The 25463-nt window shown below is 38.6% G+C and overlaps 1 long non-coding RNA gene across 1 annotated transcript in view; it reads right to left on the reverse strand.

The window, feature by feature from the left end:
• LOC309647228 overlaps positions 1 to 25463 on the reverse strand; it is a 52953-nt gene continuing 27490 nt past the window's right edge. Inside the window, exon 2 of the long non-coding RNA XR_014255867.1 lies at positions 1 to 23647. This is a non-coding gene — a long non-coding RNA (uncharacterized lncRNA). The remainder of the gene's footprint in view (positions 23648 to 25463) is intronic.

Genomic DNA, 25463 nt, shown 5'->3' on the forward strand with positions numbered 1-25463 from the left:
TTTTTGGTATTTAGGGGAAAAAACATTAATTTTCATGAAACCCAGGAAGACAAAAGATGAGTCAAAGCAGTTATGGTCTATATCCTCCTATTATGCATAGATATTCCGTGTTGGAAAGAAGGGAAAATTTCACAGTTTTCAAAAATTTATACTCCAACTGCCTTAATCCACAAGGGAAATGTTAGGATGGCAACAGAGGAGGAGACCTGTTTCTAATTCACAGCCCTGCTGTCTGTGGATCTGAAGCCTTTTAAAGTTTGGGGGAAATTCATTCCTTTGCTCCTTGCTTCATTGTGAAGTCTTTGAATGTTCTCCACTCCTCTCTGGCTCTTTCAAGAATAATTAGTACCCTCATCAATTTCCCTGCCCTTGCTCATTTGACAAACAAGTGGCATTTGAGTGAAATGTTGGCATTCTCTGCTGAGCAGAATTTGGGGGCAGTTTCTAATCCTATAGATTTCACAGCAGTGATGTTCCCAAGAGAGTCATAAGTGAATTTGTGGTAACACAAGCAGTTTTTGACAACCAGCAGTGTTGAAATTGGCCTTTCATTACAGTGGTTAACAGGTGTGATGCAGGAAGCCTTTGGTTTCAGCTTCACTTAAATTCAACAGCCTGCTTCTGCTTTGCTACCAGGTCTATGAAACAATAATATCAGACTTGCAGAAGAGTAACTAGCCTTCTACACATTTAGATTATTTCAGAAATGACTTAGCTAGAAAAATCTAACACAAAGCACCAAGCAGGCACAATTTCCTAACTCCTTCCTCTTACTATTTTATAAATAGAATGACTTATTTCAGGCTGTGTGTCTTAACTAAGAAACAAAATCTCTTTTAATTTCAGAACTATATAATAAATTATAATCGTTAATCCATAAGACCAATCCTGAATCATTAGCCTGAAAAGGAGCTATTTCCCTGAATTTCTTCCTTTTTTTCTCCAAGTGCATGCACTTGGGCAATATACTTCCAGATAGTTCCTATTGCAAATGATGATCAGAAAGGAGAGTGGGAGGATGTAATAATAATAATAATTCATGTTACTGTTTGTTTTCAAACAGCCTAAAAGTTGGTTTGAAGGGGTTAACAAAAAAAAAAAAAAAGTTTTTGAGGGGGCAAGACAACACTATTGAAAGGTTTTCCCAAATTGCACTGATGTCCTTTCACTCACCCGAATCTGAAGTATCTACTGTATACTGTGTATTGAAGTTGGCTCTGGGTGAAATACCAAGAAAAAAAAACAAAACAAAAAAACACTTTGTTTCTGCCTTTTTGAGAATGAGAGACAGGCCACTGACACATGAAATAAAGAGTAATACAAATAGCTAAAAGGGTCAGGAAATTCAAAATAAAGGGATCGGCACCCTGGAGCTGAAACTGTCAGAAAAGTTTTTTTTACTTTGAGGAAGGGAAAGGGAAGTCATTGAAGGCAGAAGGCACAGAGACAAGAAGAATCAAGTACATGCACCAAAGGGTAAGGCTGAGTCAGCCACACATGCTGAGAAGGAGGACCATTCTAGTGGCTGTGGAACCAGTTATTCTTAGGTTTGGAATAATGGCATCTGTAGTGAGAGAGAAACTCTAGTTTCTTAACCAGAGAACTGATGCGGAGAAAGCTTTTGTGTATTTCCTTACTGCAATCTGGATTAGACTGGATGTTCGGTATCAGTTAAAGCTCACTTATGAAAGAACAATTTGAGGCAAACAATCAAACTTAATAATAGTACAAATAATCAAGGAAGTGCTCCAAATCAACTAACTTTGGTTGGTTATCCTGGGATTGATATTAATCAAAATAGTAGATTGAAATTAATGAATTCACTTGAGCTCCAAGTAACTTCAAATGTTACTGAGTCACTGTAGCCATCCACGTTTCCAAATGACTCACCTTAAGTAATTATGAGGCAAAACTATTACCTGAGATGTGATCAAATCCAGACATCTAAGACAGGAAACCTACAGAGCAGGTTATTGACATATTCCATTCCTTATCATGACACTTAAAACCCTGAAAAAATAAGGGCTTCTTATTCACAAGTTTATGGAATTCACTGGAGCCAAGGATGACCTTGTAATCCCTGCAGTCAGTCTTCAGAGAGATCTCACCACAATATAACTGTTTGAAAGCAGACTTGTCATTATAAGATCTGGACTTAAAGTCAGAATTTATGATCAGCACAATATTCATGATAGGCATTGCAGTGTGAATTAGGCTTTGATATAGTTTGACATTCACTGGAGGATATTTTAAAGGCAAAACTTGGCTTTAGTTTTAGTCATTGGTTGCTTTGTTATCTAAAACAGAAGAAAGCATTTATCAATGCATCAATCAAAGTTTCGGAGATCTCAGAATGTAAAATTACTTAAGGGGACTCAGGGGAGCCATACCAAATTGTCTACCTAAAATGACTTCAACGTTATTTTTATTTTTTACTGTGAACACTAAAATTATCTGATTATAGCGACTTTGCCTTACACTTACTCAAGAACAGATTCATGACCCTGCTTTCAAGCTGAGTTTAAACCTTAGAGAGATTCCAAAGTATAAGTAAAACATTGTAATCAATACCACCATTTTACAAGACTCTGGGAAATAAATTAGAAATTCCATTCTTCTAAGATGAAACATAAATTAACAAGATTTTCAAAATGTAGTTTATATGATGTACTTTGGCTGCATCTTCAAGATTGTTTTCAAAACATAGAAATTAAACTATAGCATAATGAACTGAGAACACTGCATACTTTGGAACCAGTAGGAACGCATGCTACAACATTTTATGTACTGTGTTCATGTTAATTTATTCATTCTACAAATATTTATTTAGCATCAAATATTATTGTGCATCAAAGATAATGAGAGATGCTAGGACACAAAAAGAAATCAGAAGGAAAACTATTTTTGCCACTATTCATTCTCCCTTTATATCAAGATCTTCTTTCCAAGTTTTTAGACTGTTCAGTCCATGATTCTTTTTCTCCCCTACACAGAATCTAAAGACTGTTTTAGTCAGAATCTAAATAAAGATTTCAGCTAAGTGTAGGGATGGTTAATTTAGATTGATAACTAATGGAAAGTTGGAAATAATTAATATGTTTCCCGATCCTTTTAAGACTGGTGTTGCAAGTAGGCTGCTTTAGTCAATTCTTGATCTGCTTTGAAAGACAAGGGGTTCCAAAATATTTCTAACTCAAGAAAAAGATTGCACCAGATTTCAGGATGTCACAGAAGAAAGTATAGAGGTAATTCAAGAGAATAAAAGGGCTGAAGGGAGCCAATGTCTATCTTGATTGCAGGAGTCGGAAGGAGGAAGACAAAGAGTGCAAATAAGGATACACATGCGGCACCTTTGAAGACATTCATTTTTTTAAGAGTTTATAATAATCTGTAGAGAAATGGTGTGTGTGTGTCTATGAATTAATCATGTTAGAATCTTTGACAACCACATGTAGTGTGAACAGAAACGTCAATCCAAATTAAATGGACCAAAGAAAGTGGAGGCCAGTATTTCCATAATTCCTCCATGTGAGTAGCAAGGCATGGATTTCTTTTTTTCTAGTAAGTGCAGATTTGTTGTAAATGTTATGGACAAAATACGGAAAGACAAAAATGAACCAAGAGAAATATTTACAATGATCCTCGCTTTGGCTGCCTGTGAGAATTGCAGAGGTGTGATCCTCCTATTACCAATGAAGACAAGCAAGATAGAAGCACAGTCTTGGGGGCTAAAGCAAGTATTATGTTTGTCTTTATGATGATAGGTTTGCAGGCTGTGAAACATGTGGGCAAAAACATCTGGAAGCTTATAAGTGTAGGTCTGGACAAGAGTAGGAAGGTTGGCTTAGAAAGGCAGATCTGGGAATGATCTGCGAGATGCTGCCGTTGTAGCTGGAAGAGTGTAGGAGTCTGCCAGGGAGAGAAGATCTGGGTGTCATGTCATCCAGGAGTTAAGCCAAGCTGGAGCTGGTCCCAGACACAGGGAGACAAAGCTGGGGTGAGACTGCAGAGAGCGCGTTTCTGGAGCTGGAGCTTCAAGATTCTGTATCTATATGAATCCTACCTCTTCCTACGGTTAGGTGTTTGCATTTCAGAAACTAGCAAAAGTAAACAACAACAACAAAACCAAAAACAAAGAGAAGACAGATGCCTGCAAGAATAGGGACATGCCTACAGAAAATGGAGATGTTACCACAGACCCAGCACAGTGAGAATAGGTGAATGGCATGTCCATCAGACACATTTGGTTACTTTAATTTTTAATAATTTTTTGTTCACATATTTTTTAATTCAAGAAATACATATTTAACACTGTGTATGCCCAGGCTTTGTGCTATGAGCTGAGGATATAAAGGGGTTGAAACCCTCTCCCTGCCTTCAAGATGCTGCCAGTCTAGTGGGGTTAATAGAAGTCATCAAACAATCACACCAACACATTTGTAATTTCAAACCATGATGGATACAAAAAGGAAAGATAGAGGCTGTCATGAGAGCATCAGACAGATCTAGTTTGTGGGGAGCATTACCCAGGAGTAGGTATGGGTGGGGAAGAAACAAACACCACGCAGAGGGGACACTACAATGTAGAGGCTTGGAGGGGAGAAGGAGCTTGGAGCATAAGAAATACCGAGACAAGGCTGGTGTAGCTGGAGTCCAGTGAACAAGCTGCTCTATTTTTTTTTTTTTTTAGGTAATTTGCTACAATATCTTACTGTGCCACTTCTAATGTATGTTTGATTCAGGTTTTAACTGCACTTGCTTTCACTGACATTGTAGATTGACATTATGGATCAGCACTTGAGAATGGAATTCCCCTATCCTGTGCAGAGCACCTGACAAATTTCCTGGGTAGCACAGAGGATGACTTTGAAGAGTTGGCAGTCTGGCTAAGAAACTAAGACTGATGAAGAGACATTAAGCAGGGACCAGAAATAGGCATAGTTAAGGACTAAATTGTGAATTACAAGTCAATTGCGGTTACAGGATTTTGTAATTTGCTGGATCAGTGCAGGCTAGAAAATATAGGGAGGGCTCAAGGAAGAGTACTCAGAGCGGGGCTTTGAAGGATGGGTAGGATTTGACTTGACAGGGAAGGGGAAAGGCTTTACTAGTATAAGAAATGACATGAAGATTAGACTAAAAATGGCATCTTTGAGGTCTGGTAAGATAATCAGCCTCTCACAAATAAATGGTGTATGTTTAAAGGTTGTGAGAGCTAACACTTGCTAGATGAAGGAGAACTTGGAAAGCTGGGATGAGGAATTCAGATTTTAAGCTGGGTCCAGGTAAATTGCCTTTACATTTGGAGGGTGATATCTGATTGAGGCTGCCAAGGTTCCTGACTTAGAGGACCACTGGAGCCCAGAAGAGGTGAGGGGGGACGAGTGTCCCTTCCCACGCCACAGCTAATGAAGGGCGAGCTGTGCCCAAAGTCCATTCACTCCAGTGGAAATATTCCACTGCACCAACAGCCATCAGCTGGTCTCAGCACTGAACACCAACCTGTATCTCTTCCTCTCCTTGCAAGGCTATTAGCTGTGATTCTAACATTCAGTCCGATCAAAGCCTTATGCTTAAGACTTGGCAATTGTATAGTTTCAATATGTTAAATGAAAGCTAACAATTTAGCTCTTGGCACAGAATGCGGCACAAGGTAAATGGCAATAAACCGACAATATGGCCTCTTTTTTCCCTGCAACCCGCACACTCTAATTTCACTATCCCACCTTGGATTTTCTTTCTACAATTTAAATGCTATCATGTCCTTTATTTTTCTAAACTCCTTCTGGTTCTCTAACACCCACAGCGGAAGATCGCAGTGTCATCCCCTGAGCAGCGGCAGGGCAGTGGCATTGGCATCACCTGGGAACTTGTTAAATATGCACATTCTCCTTGTGCCCCGCCCCAGACTTGCTTAACCAGAAACTCTGCAGGTGGGGCCCGGCGATCTGTGGTTTAAACAGTCATCCAGGTGATTCTCACGCATGCTAAAGGGGAGAACAACTCACCTACAGGACGCAGTGATGACTCCTTAGAGTATCATACAAGGCTCTTTATAGTCTGTTCCTAACTCGTTCCAGTCGTGTTCAGCCTCTGGCCTGGCCGACAGTCCAACCCTGACACTGAGTATTATAGACAATGCACAATTTTTGGAGTCTCCTGACCACATCAAACTCTTTAATGCACCTTTGCTTTTGTGTTATCATTGATGGCATCAGGCTCATTGTGGTAAACCCCTAACTTTCAAGTACACCTTCAACATTCCTCAGCCGTGCCCAGCAGTTACCTCAGTCCCAAAGCCCTTTGTTTATCCTGCTGATATAACAATTATCACAACTGAATTGAATGCTCTGTTTTATGTGTCTGTCTAGGTTCAGGACAGGAATCTTGTTACATTCAACTCTGAATACTTACCCACATCGGAGAGTCGGGACGCCGGATCTAATGCCACCTCTGCTGACCGGCTGGTGCCCTTGGGCACATGGCTTGGCTTTCTGACTCCCGTGTGTCCCCATTTCTGCATCTGTAAAACGAGGGAGTGGATTAAATAATCCCCAGGGGTTTAACACTAGGAATCTACATTTCTAAGATGGAGCCCGGTGATTCATACGCACTTTGAAGCTTGAGAACCACTGTTTATGGCCTCCTTACTTATACAAAATTAAAAAGCCTCCAGCTATACATTTTGGAAATTTTCATCTTCTTTAGTTCTTGCCACTTCAAATAATTCAGACTCCTAAATCGCTGCTTACCAAGCAAACCATAATGAGGAAGCCGGCCCAGGTTTCCTCTCTGCCATCGGCTGAGACGGACTTGAACTTTCTCCTAATTTCACAAGTCTGTAGAGGCCCAGCAAAGAGCTTCACTGGAAGCTCCTTAGAATTACCAGTAACTTGGAGAAGCAGCTGAAGTAAGGTCTGGGAAGGAAGCGAGAAATTTAAAAAAATATGTTGTGCCCATTTCTGTTTGACCAAACAAATTAAAGAAATTCTTTAACAAGTCAATAATCATATATTCAAATAATCAAATTAGTTCCCAATTAAAGATAAGATGCCATTATAGCCTCTCCAGCCCCAATTTCTCATGAGCCGGTTGTTACAGTTTTTGCAAAGTGGTGAGCATCCAGGAATGTGTATATATGAATATTCTTTTTCTTATCAGCAATGGCTGACTCAGTGGCAAAGACAGGCCACCCACCGTACCTTGAAGCCGCAGTTTGCTACCAGCAATGATTTGGTTAACCTTTGATTAAACATAGGAATTTAAAGCATGAAAAGGTCTGGAACCCGACACAGCCCTTTGACACTGCGCTGTCTCCCATTAATGATAATCCACCATTAGATGTTCAGCTTTGAAAATGGAATTAGATGACTCCAGTTTGCAGCCCTAACCCTGCAGTACTGTAAACTGAACCCTGCTGGGTTTGGAGACTTCCTGATTTACTGCTTCGACTTTTAACTCTTTTCAAGCAAATGGGAGTTGGGGGCAGGGTAAAAGAGACCAGGGATCAAGTGAGAACAAACAAGGCATCTCAACGACCATCAAGGGAAGCGAATTTCTGCTTCAATAAGTCACTAGGTCAAAACAGCTTTATTCCCAAGTTGATTTAATCTTCCCTTTTTTCTTTCTTTCTTTCTTTCTTTTTTTTTTTTTAACTAGGTGTAAGAATTTCCTTGCTGGGACATCATGCAAGAAATATTCGGTATCCTTTTTCACTTCCTTTTAAAAACAACAGCAATAATGTTAGAGCTCCCTGGGGTCACAAAGGTTCTTTTCCTTTTTAACCACAGTACATCGCTGATGTCTGAACGCTCCACATCTCGTTTCACGTGTAGCGCGGTGTTCAGAGGAGGATTCAATGTATGTCTCAAGGCTTGTTGAATGAACAAATGACCAAATCTGCCTCCTAGTTCCCGGACTATGGTTTGCACATAAAAGCAAGTTTTAGACAACAATAAAATTACAGGCAGTTGACCCAGACCTCTTCCTGTTAACAGTTGACTTGTTATTCTCAGGTTCACTTTTCTGGCTCTTGAGTCCATGGCCATCCCTCTCCACCCACAGCCCGTAGATTTGGCTAATTGGAGGTTAGTATCTCTCTCAGCTGTAGCTGGTGGACCCAGGGCTTTCAATGTCAAGGCTCCTTCTTCAGTGTCCATCCCTTGGAACCCTTCAGGAGGACTGCAATTCACCTTCCCTGCCCCCTGAGGGGAGAGATTTGGGCATCACCTTCCATCTATCTAAGTGAGAAGGACTAGAGTAAATTGTATTTTCTTTGGATCTCAGATGCAGGGATGGGTTGACATAATTTAATCATTTTATTCTCTCCACCAAATGTAATTACATTGCATCACTGCCATACAAAAACTTGTCAAATTGTAATAACCTCCATGAAATTTCTGTTTCAAGCAAAGGGATATGACACAACCACTATAGCCACTACATCAGCATTACTTTGAGAATCTGGAGGCTATTCCAGATTAAATCAACCAATCACTATACTGGGAAAATTTATTTTATTTAACAAACACACATAGCATTTACCATAAAATAGGCACTGTTTTACGTGCTTTATAAATTTTAATATATCTACTTTCCAAAATGTAAGAGGTAGGTACTGTTATTAGCTGTATTTCAAAATGAGGAAAGTGAGACAGAGAATTAAGTAACTTACCCAAGATCACTTAAGTAACAAATGGCAGAGTTGGGATTCAAGTCCACAGAAATCCAGCTACAAGGTCTGTGCTCATAAACACTTTACTTGACTCCATCTGGTATTTCTCAAAAAAACTTAAAGATAAATGATAATTTAATGATATCATTAAATATCATTAATGATAAGATTAGGATAAATGGTTTTATTATTAATAATAGATTAATAATAAGAGAAATATAAGATAATTTCTCCTATTATTTGATAGTATGATCCATGTCCTGGTATATATTATACCATACGTGGTTTAGATATTCATTTAAAAATGAGATTACTGTTTTTTTACTATGATACATAAGTACTATAATATTAGTATTTCCTTTTTATTGTGAGATATATATATATATATATACATATATATATAATAAAATGCCATTTTAACCATTTTCAGTGTATAATTCAGTGGCATTAATTATTTTCACAATGTGTGCAACCATCACCACTATCTCCAAAATTTTTCATTACCTGAAGCAGATACTCTGTACCCATTAAGCAATAATTCCCTATTACTCCTTTCTGCAACCACTAATCTACTTGCTGTCTCTATGAATTTTCCTATCCTAAATATTTCATATAAGTGGAATTATACAGTATTAATCCTTTTGTGTCTGGCTTATTTCACTTAGCATAATATTTTCAGAGTTCATTCATATTGTAGCAGGTATTAGAACTTTATTCCTTTTTATGACTGAATAATATTCCACTGTATGTATATACCACATTTTGTCTATCCATTTATCTGTTGATAGAGCCTTGGTTGTTTCCTCTTTTTGAGGAATTTTAATGCCTGAATAAACATTGACATACATGTTTCTTCTGGAGTCCCTGTTTTTCAATCTTTTGGAACTGCTAGGTCATATAGTAGTTCTATTTCGAGCTTTTTGAGGAATGGCCAACAGTTTTCAATAGCAGCTGTATTATTTTACATCCCCAACAATAATGTACAAGGTTTCTACTTTCTCTTTGTTTCAGCAACACTTCTTATTTTCTGGGTTTTGTTTGTTTGATTATAGCCATCCTAATAGGTGTGAAATGGTATCTCACTGTGGTTTTGATTTGCACTTCCCTAATGACTAATAATGTTCAGATCTTTTGAAATGCGTATTGGTCATTTATATATCTTCTTTCAAGTAATGTCTATTCAAGTCCTCTGCATGTTTTTAAATTGGGATGTTTGCCTTTCTCTTGTTGAGTTGTTATGAGTTCTTTATATTTTCCGGGTATTAAACTTTTGTCAGATTTAACATTTTCAAACATTTCTCTCATTGTGTGGGTTGCCTTTTCACTCTGTTGATAGTGTCTTTTGATGTAAAAAAGTTGCTTTTTAAAAATTTTAATGAAGTCCAATTTATCTATTTTTGTTGTTTCTGTTGCCTATGCTTTTAGCATTATTTTTAAGGAACAGTTGCCAACTCAAAGGTTGTAAAGATTTGCCTTATGCTTTTGCCTAAGAATTTTACAGTTTTAACTCTTAAATTTAAGTTTTAATCCATTTTGAGATAGTTTTTGTATCTGGTGTAAGGTAAGGGTCCAACTTCATTTTTCTTATACATGGATTTCTAGTTTTCCCAGCACTATTTGTTGAAGAGACTGTTTGTTCGCTCCCTCGCTGAATGGTCTTGGCAACCTTTGTGGAAAATCATTTGACCAAATGTGCAAGAGTTTTTTTCTGGGCTTCTGGGTCTGCTATTATATTCCATTGGTCTATATATCTAGCCCTATGCCAGTTTCACACTGTTGTTGTTTTTCTGAGTTACTGTAGAGAGTTTTTATATAACTATATTCTAGTCAGCCACTATAAGAGTTGGGGGTCAGCAGCCTTGTGTGTAGGTAGATCATCTGTGTCCCATAAAACACTGAGTTCAATTAGCTAAATCTAATTACTCTAAACACATAATTCCATCCTTAGAGAACTGGAGCTCACTAATATCCAATTTTCGTCTCATTCTGGAAGGACTTAAGACTTCAGGGGTCATATGAATAGTTCTGGCCAATAGGCCCTGAATAGACATGACATGTGTCACTTCTAGATCAAACATGAGAGTGGCTGTGAGATCTCCATGGCTCTCTTCTCCTGCTTTGACAATCAAGGAGGTGGTGGGTTCTAATGGTGCAGCTACAGAGATGGAGCCCAGCCTGTGTCTGTGACTGTGGAGTGACTGTGGGGCAGAGGCACCCCTAACTCCTGCACTTTCATCCCACCCCAGGCAGCCTGTGTTGGACTAGTAGCATGTGTGACAAGTGACCTTTTGTTGTGGTAAACCACAGGGATTGGGGGGCATATGGTTAAAATAGCACAAGTGTTCTCAAAGTGTGGCCCCTGGACCAAGAGCATCAGCCTCAGCAAGGAACTTATTAGAAATGCAAATTCTCAGGCCCTACCCCAGAATACTGAACCAGAATCTCTGAGGTTGGGGCCCAGAAATCTATAAGTTAAAAATCCCTCCAAGATATTCTTATGCAAGCTAAAGTTTGAACACTATTGCAGAAGCATAATCTAGCCTATCCTAATACTTGGTGATGGATTTTTTAACTTGTTGAATAATCAAGTACAATCTGTGTATTAGAAATGGAAAAAATAAAACTAACTGCGTATTTTTCATCATGATCTTCTTTACCATTCCTACTATGACAACGTTAGTTCTGGGGGGGTATTGAGTTCAGCTGCAGTATATGGTATGAGAAGAGGAGTAATGGAAAAGAAGATTGTGAATAAAGGTTTGGGCCATATCAAGCATGTTGTATGTACAGTTAATGCTCAGTAAATGATGATTATCTTCCTCTGCCCTTTAGCTCCCTAGTACTTTTCTTTTTTTTTTAATTTACTTACTTTATCGATTTTTGGCTGCGTTGGGTCTTCGTTGTTGTGCGCAGGCTCTCTCCAGTTGCGTCAAGCGGGGGCCACTCTTTGCTGCAGTGCGTGGGCCTCTCATTGCGGTGGCTTCTCCTGCTGTGGAGCATGGGCTCCAGGCACGTGGTCTTCAGTAGTTGTGGCACTCGGGCTCAGCAGTTGTGGCTCACGGGCTCCAGAGCGCAGGCTCAGTAGTTGTGGCACACGGGCCTAGCTGCTCCGCGGCATGTGGGATCTTCCCAGACCAGGGCTCGAACCCATGTCCCATGTATTGGCAGGCAGATTCTTAACCACTGCGCCACCAGGGAAGTCCCCTTAGTACTTCTTGATTGGACTAATGCAGAAGCCCCCTCTCTGTTCTGTTCAGTTTTTCTCCATGCTAGTCTCCTTACACTTCACTACTAGTTTGCATTACCCTGTCAGAAGTTCAACTTTGATTACATCATTTTTAACAGATTTATTGCGATGGAATTCACCTCGGGGAACTTGGAATTAAGGGAGGGTTCCCACCATTACTAGAAAGGATAAGAATGGCTCACTATGCCTAAACTGCACAAAGAACATGGTTTCGCTGAACTCCTGCTTTCTGTTTGGAAGTCTGGAATTTTTATACAAGCTAGGCAGAGTGCCTAGGTGAGCAGCCTCCAATAAAAACCAGTCTCTAACGAACTTCCCTGCTAGACAACTTTCACATGTGTTCTCACAACGCGGGGACAGAGGAATTAATGCAGCCTGTGTGATCCACTAGGAAAGGCTCTCGGAAGCTTGCACCTGGTTTCCTCTGCACCACACCTCATTCACGTTTTCTCCGTGTTGATTTTACTTCGTCACCTTTCACTGCAATAACTTATAGCCCTGAGTACAGCTGTATGCTGAGTCCTCCGAGTGGTCCTAGTGAATTGTGGGACTGAGTGCGGTCTTGAGGATCCCCAACAACCCCCATCTGTTAGCTTCCGCTAATTGCTAACTGATTGCTCTATTGTTTTTGACAATGCCCTGGGGCATAAACTGTTTCACAGTTTAATCCAATTAATGTCCAGCCCTTTGTAGGGACAGGGGATTGCCAGACTTTGAGACAAGCTTCACCCTGGCGGGGCTCCTCTTAGCTGTCTCTTTCCCTGTTTCTCTCTCAGACTAGTTTTATGGAGCTATCAGTTTTTTCTCAACTGCTCAGAACCAAGGTCACCAGTGTTTGCGACACCTTCAGGCAAAGACTTCCCCATGCTCTGTTCCAAATGAAGTCTGTTTCCTTAGGGCTCTCTGATCTTATGGCTGGACAAACCGAGGGCAGAACTGCGATTCCACAACAGTGGAGCTGGGGCCGGAGACACAAGGCCTGCTTCTTCCATAAAGATATGCTGCTCTTCCAGCAAAGGGTACTGGGTGGGGAGGTAGCCCCTGTTCTTGCAGGCTGAGCCTTCTGGCATAGATCCTCCTCCCTATGAGACAACTGATGTAGAGGCAGTGGAGGCCTTGTCTTCTTGGCCTAACACATCTGGGGTAGGGACCCTGCCCTATGAGTGGACGTTGGTCAGCGGAAGCAAGCTCCAGTCCTCTTAGCCCGGAAGGGCTTTTGCAACACAGGATGTGGGAATGAGAGAGGGCAGCAGCCCCTCCTGGGGTGAGATTGTCATCCTAGACGAGGAGGTGGGGGAGGAGGCCCATCTCTTGGCCACTCCTGCCTGGAGTAGAGCTTCTGTTACACTGATCAAGGGAAGTGCGGTAGCAGATTGTAACGAAGATGCCACAGGTTCTCACTGTTCTTACTAAGAGTTCATAGATTTCCTTGAATGAATATTTCCCTATTTAAAATTTCCAGAGATAAGTGGTTGTTTTTTAAAATTATCATTTATCATTTCCATCAGGTAATCAGTTTCTTTATTGGGCAAAGAGTTCTCCGAGCTCCTCATACCACCATTCTGGAAGTCCCACTTCTGATCGTATTATTATACTCAAAATTGTCAAAGACTCACTATTTCCTACGGAAATAAAATCTATATTCCTTAGCTTGATTTTCAATGTTCTGTATAATTTGGCTCCATATGGTATCACTGTAAGCACGACAGAGCAAGTCTGGTGTTCCTGGAACATATCTTGTGCTGTTCACTCTGTCAAAACTTTCATTTCCTTTCATATCATAACACATATTCATATTCTTCAGTACATCAATATAAATACGCCTTTTTTGTCCTTGGCTAATTTTCCAGCTCACAGTTGTCTCTCCCTATAAAATGTGTTAGAATATAAAGACACTAATCGCATTCTCTTTTTCTAATTTTGTACAAGTATTAATAGATGTTATCATTCACTGCAGTTATTAGCACAACACCTGACACATAGTAGACACTCTAGAAATATTTCTTGTTTCGTGAACAAATGGCTAAATGAGAACAAGTCATAGCAGCATGTCAAAAGCAAGGTCTTTACCATTTAAAGAGGACTTTCTCACACATGCTTCCCATGTGCTTGTCCCAGCAACGATATTGGTCAAGATTGTCATTATTACTCCCAGGAGGAAATTGGGGCTTTTGAATGTAAGATTTCTGCCTCAGATCATAGAGTTACTGAGCCGCCATTGCAGAGCTGAGTTCAAAGCCTGGGCTCTGTTAAAAACCAAACTCCTTCTATAGTGAAAACGATCAGGAAAAGTAAGTGCCTTCTCCTACTGAGGCTTGCTCATTTTTCAGTTAGAAAGGGATAAGGGCAATTAAAAATAAGGACAAAATAGATAAAGGACTCCCTTTCTGAAATTTTTGCTTAGATTATCTAAAATGTAAACTTAAGGCTTTGGTAATGAATGTTGGCTATATAATAGATAGGAACAAAGTCAGTTTATTCTTCACAAAAACTGCTCTGTGCTAACCTAATCACATGGCCATTTTATTACAGTAACTATGTTGTTTTGAAAAATAACTCACTCCACTGAAGATGAAAGATAAGTGACTGCAGTATATGGAACAAAAAGGGGAACTTTTGTGGTATGTATGAGTAAGGCTAAGGGCGGGTGAGAGTTGCCTGAAGAAAATGATTTGGGAAGGAATTAACTTCTGGGTGATGGGGAAGGCTATTTAGAAATGATATCTCACTCCTTTCTTTTAGTCCCTGAACCACCTGTGTACTCATTCACCGAGGGTTACTTTAGCCTCCCTCAGAAAAACCCTGTTTAATTGACGTTCAGTAGATTTTGTTCACTACACTTGGCATCGTATCTGATTCCTCCACTTAGACAGGTAGTTATCAACAGAGGGGGTTTTTTTGGTAGGTGTTCGTTAAGAGTTAAAAAGTAACTCTTTATCCAGTCTCTTGAAGAGGCAGAACCAATATCACAACACTGTACCCTATGCCCTGAACCCTGAACCTTGAGCATCACTTTGCCTATCTTTAAAATGGGCATATTATTCTATTTATGTGTTGCCCTAATGATTAAAAAATATATGTGAACATGTCTAGCAAAATGCCTGGCATATGATATGTGCTGAACAAGGTTCTATTTGCCTGCTTTGCCTTTCCATTGCTGCTACCCTCTAGACATGGTCCCAGATCCCCTGATTGGCTTTATCAAAGTGGATAAAAAAATATACAGGGCTTCCCTGGTGGTGCAGTGGTTGAGAGTCCGCCTGCCAATGCAGGGGACACGGGTTCAAGCCCTGGTCTGGGAAGATACCACATGCCACGGAGCAACTGGGCCCGTGAGCCACAACTACTGAGCCTGCGCGTCTGGAGCCTGTGCTCCGCAACAAGAGAGGCCGCAATAGAGAGAGGCCCGCGCACCACGATGAAGAGTGGCCCCCACTTGCCGCAACTGGAGAAAGCCCTCGCACAGAAACAAAGACCCAACACAGCCAAAAATAAATAAATAAATAAATTAATTAAAAAATATATATATACAAAAGAATGTTGATGATGCAATACATTAAAGGGACTTGAATTTTCCCATCATTCACTTATTTTAACTGTGCCGTTATAGTGGTGGTGGGGAGTGGGTGAGTAGTGAAGGAAGCTGTGGCAATGTTATATGTACAGATCAAACAAATAATAGATGATTTACCCTGTGTTTTCCAGTTTGAAAAGCATTGTCATGTACATAATCTCACCTGACCCACCCCAAGCATGATGATGTAGATGTCCTTAATGTTCCTTCTACAAATAAAGAGACTGAAGTTCAGAGTTGATCGAAGATACACCAAACATATTCAAATGGAAACGTTAATACGAGTGACCACGTTTTCTATGGAGAGAAAAGAAGTGGTCATTTTATAATACTTCGTAGAAAGAAAGATGGCAACAGACAGGTAATTTTAGATTAGGAATGAGGCGTCATATTTATGCTTAGGGGTGAGGAACAAAATTTATTTGGGGACTATACTTGCAATTATGCAACTTCTCATTTCTGGTATCAGATTTTTTTTGAAAATAATTTTCATCCTCCTTTTCTTGTTGCTCCTATAGAATTTCTGATGAATGCACATGACATTTCAGAGTGAAAGCATATACACTTTCACTTATCATATATTCCTTCAAACAAAAAGCTCTTATTGGATAACAACAAGGAATTTGGAACAGTATAAAAGAATTGTATTTTATTGACCATTTCCTTAGTTTTAGTTCATTGGTAATAAATGGGTTGAAGAGTCCAGTGAATGGGTTGAAATGCCATTATTATTTGTCAATATATTTTTATTCACTTTCTTTTAACTTTAAATCTCTGAATATTCCTGACTTCCTGATGCATTATTTTTAAATCCTAAGGACTTTCATTTCTTCCTTTTATTTGGTAGGAACAATATTTATGTGGTTTGTTTCCAATTAAAATAAGAGGTGTGTAATAGTAAATACTTATTTATAGTAACCAATTCACTCATAAATATGGGAAGATTTCAATAAGAAAATACTAAAGAACCAAAATATGTAAGTTTAAGGAAAAAAAAATTGAAAGTAACTTAAGCAACCTGAGTTTGGGAGAAGTAGAATGAAATAATGTGAATATTTTTGGTCTATGGCCTTCTATACTAATAATTAAATTATTTGGAAGAATTATTTTATTCACATTGTATATTATTATTATTAATGTCATCATTTAATTAACATCAACAAAATTTTAGAATTCATGGTTAAAGACAAAGGAAATTTAACATGGACTTAAGAGAGAGTTTTATTTCTTCCTGGAAATACGTATTAAATTTTATTCTAGGTTCACTTTACAGAAAATTAAACCTTGATTTATTTTTAGTCTAATTTTTCTTACGAGATTGAAACTCCTTTTTAAAAATTGTTATCTCTGATAACATTACCCAGAACACTTGCTGAAGATAAACACTATGGAATCAACACAGTAATGTGATATTTCCTCATGGAATACCAAGCTTATCCCCCCTGGGACAGGAAACCCATAATCAACTGTCAGGGTTGTGAAGGTCTTTCTTACACACTAGATTGATCTGATAATCCATACCATGTTTGGACATATTGTATGTACTACAACTTATATTCTTTTGCTTCTATGGCAACTGATGGCTTTGTAAACTTTTGAAGCACTAGGGAAAGAAACATATTGGCAGAATGCTTAGGTTTTCATTTTTCCATAAGATAGAAAAAGCAAGATATTCAACAACTAGCTGTGATGATGTGACAAGAGATTATTTAATTATTCTTGACATGCTCCTATGTAGCCAAGAAGTAATCTTAATTTTGCTAAAGGCCAGCATTGATTTAAAAACAAACTCAAATACAAACATTTATTTTTTTATTTTAATGAAATAATAGATTTTTCAGTACAACATGCACGTGAAGCATGTGTACCATTTTGGTATAACTGGAAATGAAACCTTGCTATTTTGAGTATCCAAATGGATTTTAGTTTTGAGTCACTGTGTTTTAATGACAAAAAATTTATTAGATTTTTAGAAATCTCAAGTTTCTTAAATGTATTTCTACATGAGAAAATTTAAATAAATATTTGCGGTTTTTCATCAAAACTTTAGTTTTCTTAATTGGCTAATTATTTCTATTGAGATAGGTCAGGGGTTAATAAACCGTGGCCTATGAGCCAAATCCAGCCTGGTGATGTGTTTGTACATCTTGTGATCTAAGAATGATATTTATATTTTAATGGTTGAAAAAAATTTTTAAGGAATAATATTTCATAACACATGAAAATCATCTGAAATTTAAATTTTAGTGTTTTTAAATAAAGTTTTACTGGAACATAGCCATGCTCATTCATTTATGTATAGTCTATGGCTGCTTTTGCACTATAATAGCAGATTGAGTAGTTGGGACACAGATCTTATGGCCCACAAAGCTGAAAATATTCATTATCTTGCCCTTACAGAAAAAGTTTGCTGGCCCCAGAAATAGTTACCTCTAAATCTCAGATGGCTACTAAAATGCACACGTAGACACACACACACACATATACGTGTATACTCAATGCATCCTGGGTGTATGTTCTATGAAAAAGTTTCCATTCCAAATACTTTGATTCATGGGAATTATCATTTTATATTTTGAATATATCTTTCCAAGTTTAAAAATTATTAGGAAAACAGTTTCCTATATTTACCATCAAGACCATGACAGTTTAAAAAAAAACCCAAAAAACTAAAGAGAACTTATTGTGCAAATATAAATGTCATGGGTTAAATGTACTTAAATCCTGGGGTCACAAACTGATTGCATTGATATGTGAAGTATCCATATTCTCCTTCCTTATTCCCCACCATTGAACTGAAACACCAGTATAGTCATTATTAGGACATTTGTTGTTACATGGTTGATACTATTGTTCAGAGTGGTATGTTGGACAATTACTGAAAAATGATAGAATCTAGAGTTAACTTAATTTTAATAATTTGTATTATCTTGACTGGAAATCCAATTATATGTTACTTAACAGTCTGATGTCTAATTGACATCATATATCTCTATGATATGATAAGACATATCCAACAATTTACACACTGATCTGTATTTTCCAAAGAAAGAGCTCAGCTGAAAATAGCTTTCAAATTGTGCAGAGTTCTGGGGAGGGGATGGCTTGTGGGAGAGATATAAGGAAGAAGCCAAAGGGTTTAAGGTCCTTGACCTTTGCCCCTTTCAGCCAAGCAGTTTTTGTTTTCTGACCTTCATGAAGATTTTTAATGTCTTACTTTTGCTAAATGCAGTGGCTTTATACCGTGTCAACTTAGGCTAACTAGAACTACATTTTCCAGAAATCCCTTCCCTGTATGATTCCAGGTTAGCCTTGGCCACAAGGGAAGTTTGCATTAGATTTGGTAGTCAAGTGGAGAGGTATCATTATGCTCTGAAGTTCAGTGTAGGGCCAGCTCATACACAGTCACTGATCTGCCGGATCCCTTTGTTTGCTTGAGACAGCACATCGTCCCCTAGTTCCTTCAGCTTCTCCATGCCCTCAGCCTGTCAAAATGGAACTCTCCAATGGTGCAGGGTGCTAGCTTCTTTTGCAGGTCACCCACATCATCATGGTTGGAGGTGGTGAGGAGCAGAGGTAAATTTCAGTTTGACCTCATGGCTTTCTGTTGTCCTTGAGAGTTTCAGTTTGTGCATGCTCTCTCTGCTTCATGTTCAGGATTTCTTCCCAGAAAGACTGATTCTGCTGACCTACAGCAACTTCAGATCCACTCCCAGACACAGATGCAACAATCTTCCATACATGTCTTCACAGATCACACTTTTTTGGGGTAATACCAAAAATAAGTCCCTTATTCCATATCACTTCAAGAGGTATGCCTCTCTAATGGAATCATAACAGGTATACTAAAAAGTATTTGAAAGTTATTCATCATCCATACATATTGTTTCATAAACAAGGAAATTGCAGTTCATAGAAAATAGTAGTCAACATCATCACAGGAGTAGTAGTAGTAAACATTTACCCAGGGTTTTCTAAGTAAATACTTTAACATGTAAAGTCACCTAATCCTCATTCTAACCCTGTAAGTTAGTGATACCATTTTCTCCATTTTAAAGGCAAGTAAAACTGAAGCAGAGAGAATGTACATTTAAGTCTTGAGGTCATAGTTATTTAAATAGTGGAGTTAGTTAGAATTTGAATCAAAGCAGTTTGATTCACTCCAAGTTCTTAATCATAGCTTATCTTTGATGGTAGAGATTTTGTAGAGATGAACTGAAAAACAATTGTTTTCCAGGTCTCTATTTTCCCAGGCAATTGCTTAAACAATTCACAAATACTTATTGAGTATCTACTGGAGGGTGTGTCCTAGACAAGCAAGACAAACATGGTTCCTGCCTTCATAGAATCAGCATATATTTTGTTATACCTGCATTTGTGAAATGAGAATTGTGCTCCTGTTTGAAGCTATATCTATATCTATCATTCTCACTCTTTCCCTCTATGTAGCTATATTTCATTGCATTCCAAACATAAATTTATCAGAGGTGATTTGAGGAAAATCATAGGCATTTAGAGCAAATGTATGGAATCCTAAGAAATAATAAAAACTTCGTAGTTTTTAACATATTTAAAATAGAATTTGTATTTTTAAAAATGTAATCATTTCACATGAAAATTATGATACACATGATTTGGAAAGAAAATTATATAGGTCCACTTTCTAATTCAGAAATGAATAGACAGGTCAAATATGTACTGTGGTTGGCCATATATTATCATGAATAAGCCACAGTAGTAGGAACCCTTTAGACACTTACACCTTTTGGAGAACCCTGGTAGTGCTCACTCTGAAGATTCTTGATAACATGTGTAATTGACTATAAACTAGAATCAGTATTAAACTTGGCTCTAGTGTGGAACTTCTGTTATCCAAGAATTGTCTTTCCAGGAAGCTCAATCTTCTATAACAAGTTCTAGCCTTTAAGTAGCCTTCTAAAATGAACCTTTCTATGATGTGAAGAAGATGCCTTAAATGGCAATGAAAATCTTTAGGGCCTGTCATTAGGTTGCCATTCAGAAAGGATCTTTCTGCTGGCTGGTGGTGTCAATAAATGCCATTCTTTCATGCATTAATTGGGAGGTTTGTGAGAGAAGTGACAAGAGATAAATGAGGCAAGAAGAAGAAAAGAGGTTCAGACAAGGTAAGAAAGCAATAAAATGAGATTCCATACAGAGGTAATTGCAGTTAGAAGTGGCCATAGGAGGGGTGAGTAGCAAACTGCGGGGGAGGGGAATGAACACTTGTGCTTGATTAGCCCTTAAATGCCTAGACATCATTAAGGCTTAACTCTGGGTGTATTGTACGATGAAGCAACCTCCTTTCCCTCCACTTTCTCTTTCCATTTGTGTAGCACTGAATCCTCCCCCTGCTCCCTGACTGACGCTTCCTCTTGCCAGATATGATGACTTATCTGTAGAATTTTCGAAAAGGACTGATTCTCTGTAACGTTGTCCTTTTTGCTCCCTTTTCTCTCTATGAATATCCTGGCTATTGAGAGCAAGGGTTCAGGAAAGGGGTGAGTTTAGAGAAAAAGATTCTGCCTTTGTTGTAGGGAAGTTCTGAGGTTGTCCAACACTGCCTATGACTGGGGGTAAACCAGTCTAATTATGAGGTCCAACTTTGGGAAGTCTACCATTGAATAGGCTAGCTCAGGTACCATTATGTCAGGCTGTCCTGGAACTTGGATGGAAGTACAGTCTGTTCTCTTACTGGTAGACCACAGGATATGTGGGAGTACTGAGGAGAAGTGGGAGATGTGCCTTATCTCATTCACTTGTTCCATTGTATCTCACAGGACTTAGAGGCTGCCCAGTCTGTGATACAACCACTGTATGAAGGCATGCACTCATACCCCAGGGGTCCTATCAGACTGCAGTGCTGGAGAGTGACAGTGGCGTTATCATGTTAATAGAAGGGGCCTCCCACTCCTCTATCTAACCCTTATAATGCGCATGACAAGAAAGAAGGCATGTAGGGAAACTTGGACAGCTCTCTTCTAGGCTTTAGGGAAATATGTTCATTTTCCTTTGGGTTCATCTTTCCGTGACTTTTACCATTTACAGTGATGAGATTACAAGGACTAAGTTTGGATCTGAGACAAAGGTTCAACCAAGTCTGCTAAGGCAAGCCTCAAGCAAGAGTGTCAAAAGGAAAACATATGTCTCTCACAACAGCCAGCCTAGTATGTGGCAGAGAAGACCAAAAGGGACTCGGGGCTAAGGCCTATCAAGTAACAAAGAGTATTTTTGCCTAGGCTGTCAAGTTGTATCCCTCTCAGGACTCGTGATGGAAAAAGGCATCTGGTCAAGGATGGGGCACTTTTGTAGTCTGGCTATGTTTCCTTCTTTGTCTCAGAGATGGTTCTGATAAAACTGCTGCCCTTTTCTCACAAATAAATTAGCAGAAGCCCTGGGTCAGTGTCTAAGGAAAGAGACTCTAGCCAAAAGTGTGTTAATCTATTGAATTCTGCTAAACCTTTTTTTGGTAACACATGACATTCTCACTTATAGGATAAAAATCTATAGAATCTTATAGAGTAACACTGTAACTTCTCTCTTTGGGACCCTTTATTTTCAGCCCTCATTTATATACTTGCAAAAAGTTCTCCAGTCTTTATCCATTTGTTTGTTCAAACTGCTACTTTGAAAAGTTCTGCAAAATGCTGGATTGTGCCAGTTAATCTCAGGCATGGTATTGTGTTTGTTTGCTTGGATCTGCAGCTCTCTGTGGCTTTAACGCTCTATTCTTTTTGTCTTATCTTTGCTGGATGTGCTCTACTGACACAGGTGATCGTTACATTCTCCTCCTTAGATGGGAAGGGTTTTTCACTTCTTTATTAGAGTTAGTGTTGAAAACTAGACCGCCGGTTGTATAGCACCATGCACAGATTTTGATGTAGCACCATTACAGTCAGGTCAGGGGTACTGCTGCTAAGTGACTTCACACCCAGTATCATGTGGGATTTGGGATTTGGGGCCTTGGTTATCTATATCTCTCTCCTGTGACTGTTGAAAGCATTAGAAACAATAGGATAAGCCAAAATATGGTTCACAGCACATCTATGAGCATAATAATATTGATTGTTCTGTAGATAATATTTTCTATAATATGTGGTATTTTCTTAAGTGTGTTCTAGAGAGCATGAGTTTTGAGACTTTTGGATAATGGTTCAATGAGAAAAGCATTTTGATACTGGGAAATGCTGCATATTATAACCACCTCATGGAAAATTATAACTATACTAGCATTTTTTTTTTTTTTTGGACTGCATTGGGTCTTCATTGCAGCACACGGGCTTTCTCTAGTTGCGGCGAGCGGGGGCTGCTCTTTGTTGCGGTGCGCGGGCTTCTCATTGTGGTGGCTTCTCTTGTTGCGGAGCACGGGCTCTAGGGCTCTAGGCGCGCAGGCTTCAGTAGTTGTGGCATGCCGGCTGAGTAGTTGTGGCTCATGGGGTCTAGAGCACAGGCTCAGTAGTTGTGGCACACGGGATTAGTTGCTCCGTGGCATGTGGTATCTTCCTGGACCAGGGATCGAAACCGTGTCCCCTGCATTGGCAGGCGGATTCTCAACCACTGCGCCACCAGGGAAGTCCCAACTATACTAGCATATTAAAAGCTAGTAATTTTGCAATAAGTAAACGTTTTAATTTTTTAATCCAGTATTTCTGGATTTTATTTGAACACAGACTTTTCTTTCTTTTCATCAAATCATTTTTTCACATGGAAGATGATACTGAATGAAAAGCAAAGTGCAAAACCATATTATTGGTTGTGCTCACATGAAGAAAGGAAATGGACATGTCTTTATATGCAAGGATGGGAAGGGTCAATGAGGCAATATAACATAGATTCATGCCCCTTGTTTAATATCAGGGTTAAGAAAGGGCAGTTATTGAAAGTCTTTGTAGGTTTTGAGTGGAAAAGATACGATTAAATACCTCATTGAGTGATGTGTTAAAACTGTGCTCTGAGGATCCTTTCCAGCCCCCCTGGTGCATGTGGTGGACATTGCTGGGTTTCTTCAATAACTGCTTCACCTATTCTGCCAGGCACGTGGAAGATTGTATTTCTCAGTCCTCTCACTTGTTGGCTGGGCAATATGATGAGTACTGGCCAGTGAAATGTGGGCCGAAGTGACACATTTCACTTCCTGGTAAAGGAGAAAAGAATGAAGACTCTGTGAAATTATCCAGTCTCTTTCTTTCCCTGTCCTTGTAACCAAGTCCATGAGCTTCTGAAAGTAAAGTAATGAGATGGAGGAACCTCCTTTAAATTGGATCCTTGAGTGACTGTGAGGAGCTTCATCTACACCCCCATTTCCCCACATCCCATCACTCTCACTCACCTATCTCAGACATATAGAATGAGCAAGAAACGCTTGTTGACCAAAGTGACTGAGAATTAGAGATTACTTTTTACTGCAGCATAACTAAGCCTTCCCAGAGTACACACGTGTGTGTGTGTGTGTGTGTGTGTGTGTTGTGAGGGGATGGTAGTCCAGATCTCCGTACTCAATGTTTCCCCTCTTTAAACCTCCTACACAACCCTGTTACAATCAGAGAAACTATATGTTGGTTTGTTTACCAGATTGGATGTCTAAAATTCTCAAATAATTCCATTGTTAAAAATATTGGAAATAATTGTTAAATATCATTCCTATTTTATGTTTAAGAATACTGAAGAACCACTCAAGCATACAACTCAGTAAAATTACTTTTGACAGTGCAGAAGCAGAAACAGAACTCAAATTCTTGTTTTGTTTTATATTATTTTAAGTTTATCTTATTTTGTTGCACTATAAAGTCAGGAGTTAATAATTTAAAAAATGAAAAAATAATACCAAATAATAGAAGAACAAAAATAGGCTAGCCACCCAAAGACAAACACTCTTTGTTTTCTCATGTGTTTATGATCTTTTAAATTAATAATAATGGTAATAATCATCTGTATCTATTGAGTCCTTCCAGATGCCAGACACCCAGAAGTTAAAGGCAAGGCTTTTGGAGTCTGCCTGGTAAGTATCCATGGCCTCCTCTTATCAGCTGTGTGACCTTGTTCAACCCTCTGCCCATCAGATTCTTCATCTTTAAAACAGGGGTTTTACTATGGTTTCATAAAGATTGAATAAAGTTTAAAATATGTGTAAAATATTAATACTTGGAAGAACGCCTGGATTATTGTAAACACTTAATAAATATTAGAAATTTTACTTTTAATTTTTTCCCCAGTTAATTGTCACGTCACGCCTATGAAATAGGTATTACTATCTTTCTTTTATAGGTAAAATAAAGAAGGATTAGGGAAATTAGTGATTTCCCACAGTCACACAGCCAACAAGGCAGTGGAGACATTTCAGAACCTGTTCTCTTAATTACTATAATATAAAAATATGCAATTTTTGTGCATCATTTTGTGCAACACACAAATGAGAGGTAGTCCTGTTTCTGATTTTTTCACTATTATAAACAATATCTTGCATGCAGTGAATGTTACTGTGAATTAAATATCATTTTAATAAAGGTTTTTGTGTGTTTTTATAATTGTTCCTTAGGCTGGATTACCTGTAATGAGGGGAGGGGAGTGGGAAGTGAGAGAAATAGGTGAGGGAGATTAAGAGGTACAAAGTTCCAATTACAAAATAAGTGTCTTATTATCATGGTGATCATTCTGAAATGTATAGAAATATCAAATCATTATGTTGTGCACCTGGAACTAACATAGTGTTGTAGGTTAATTTTACTTCAAGAAACAAACTTATAGAAAAAGAGATCAGATTTGTGGTTACCAGAGGTGGGGGGCTGGGGGAGGGGGAATTAGATGAAGGTGGGCAAAAGGTACAAACTTCCAGTTATAAAATAAATAAGCACTACGGATGTAATGTACAACATGATAAATATAATTAACACTGCTGTATGTTATATATGAAAATTAAGAGAGTAAATCTCAAGAGTTCTCATCACAAGGAA

Source organism: Balaenoptera physalus (assembly GCF_965194825.1).
Source record: "Balaenoptera physalus genome assembly, chromosome: 17".
Classification (NCBI taxonomy): Eukaryota; Metazoa; Chordata; class Mammalia; order Artiodactyla; family Balaenopteridae; genus Balaenoptera; species Balaenoptera physalus.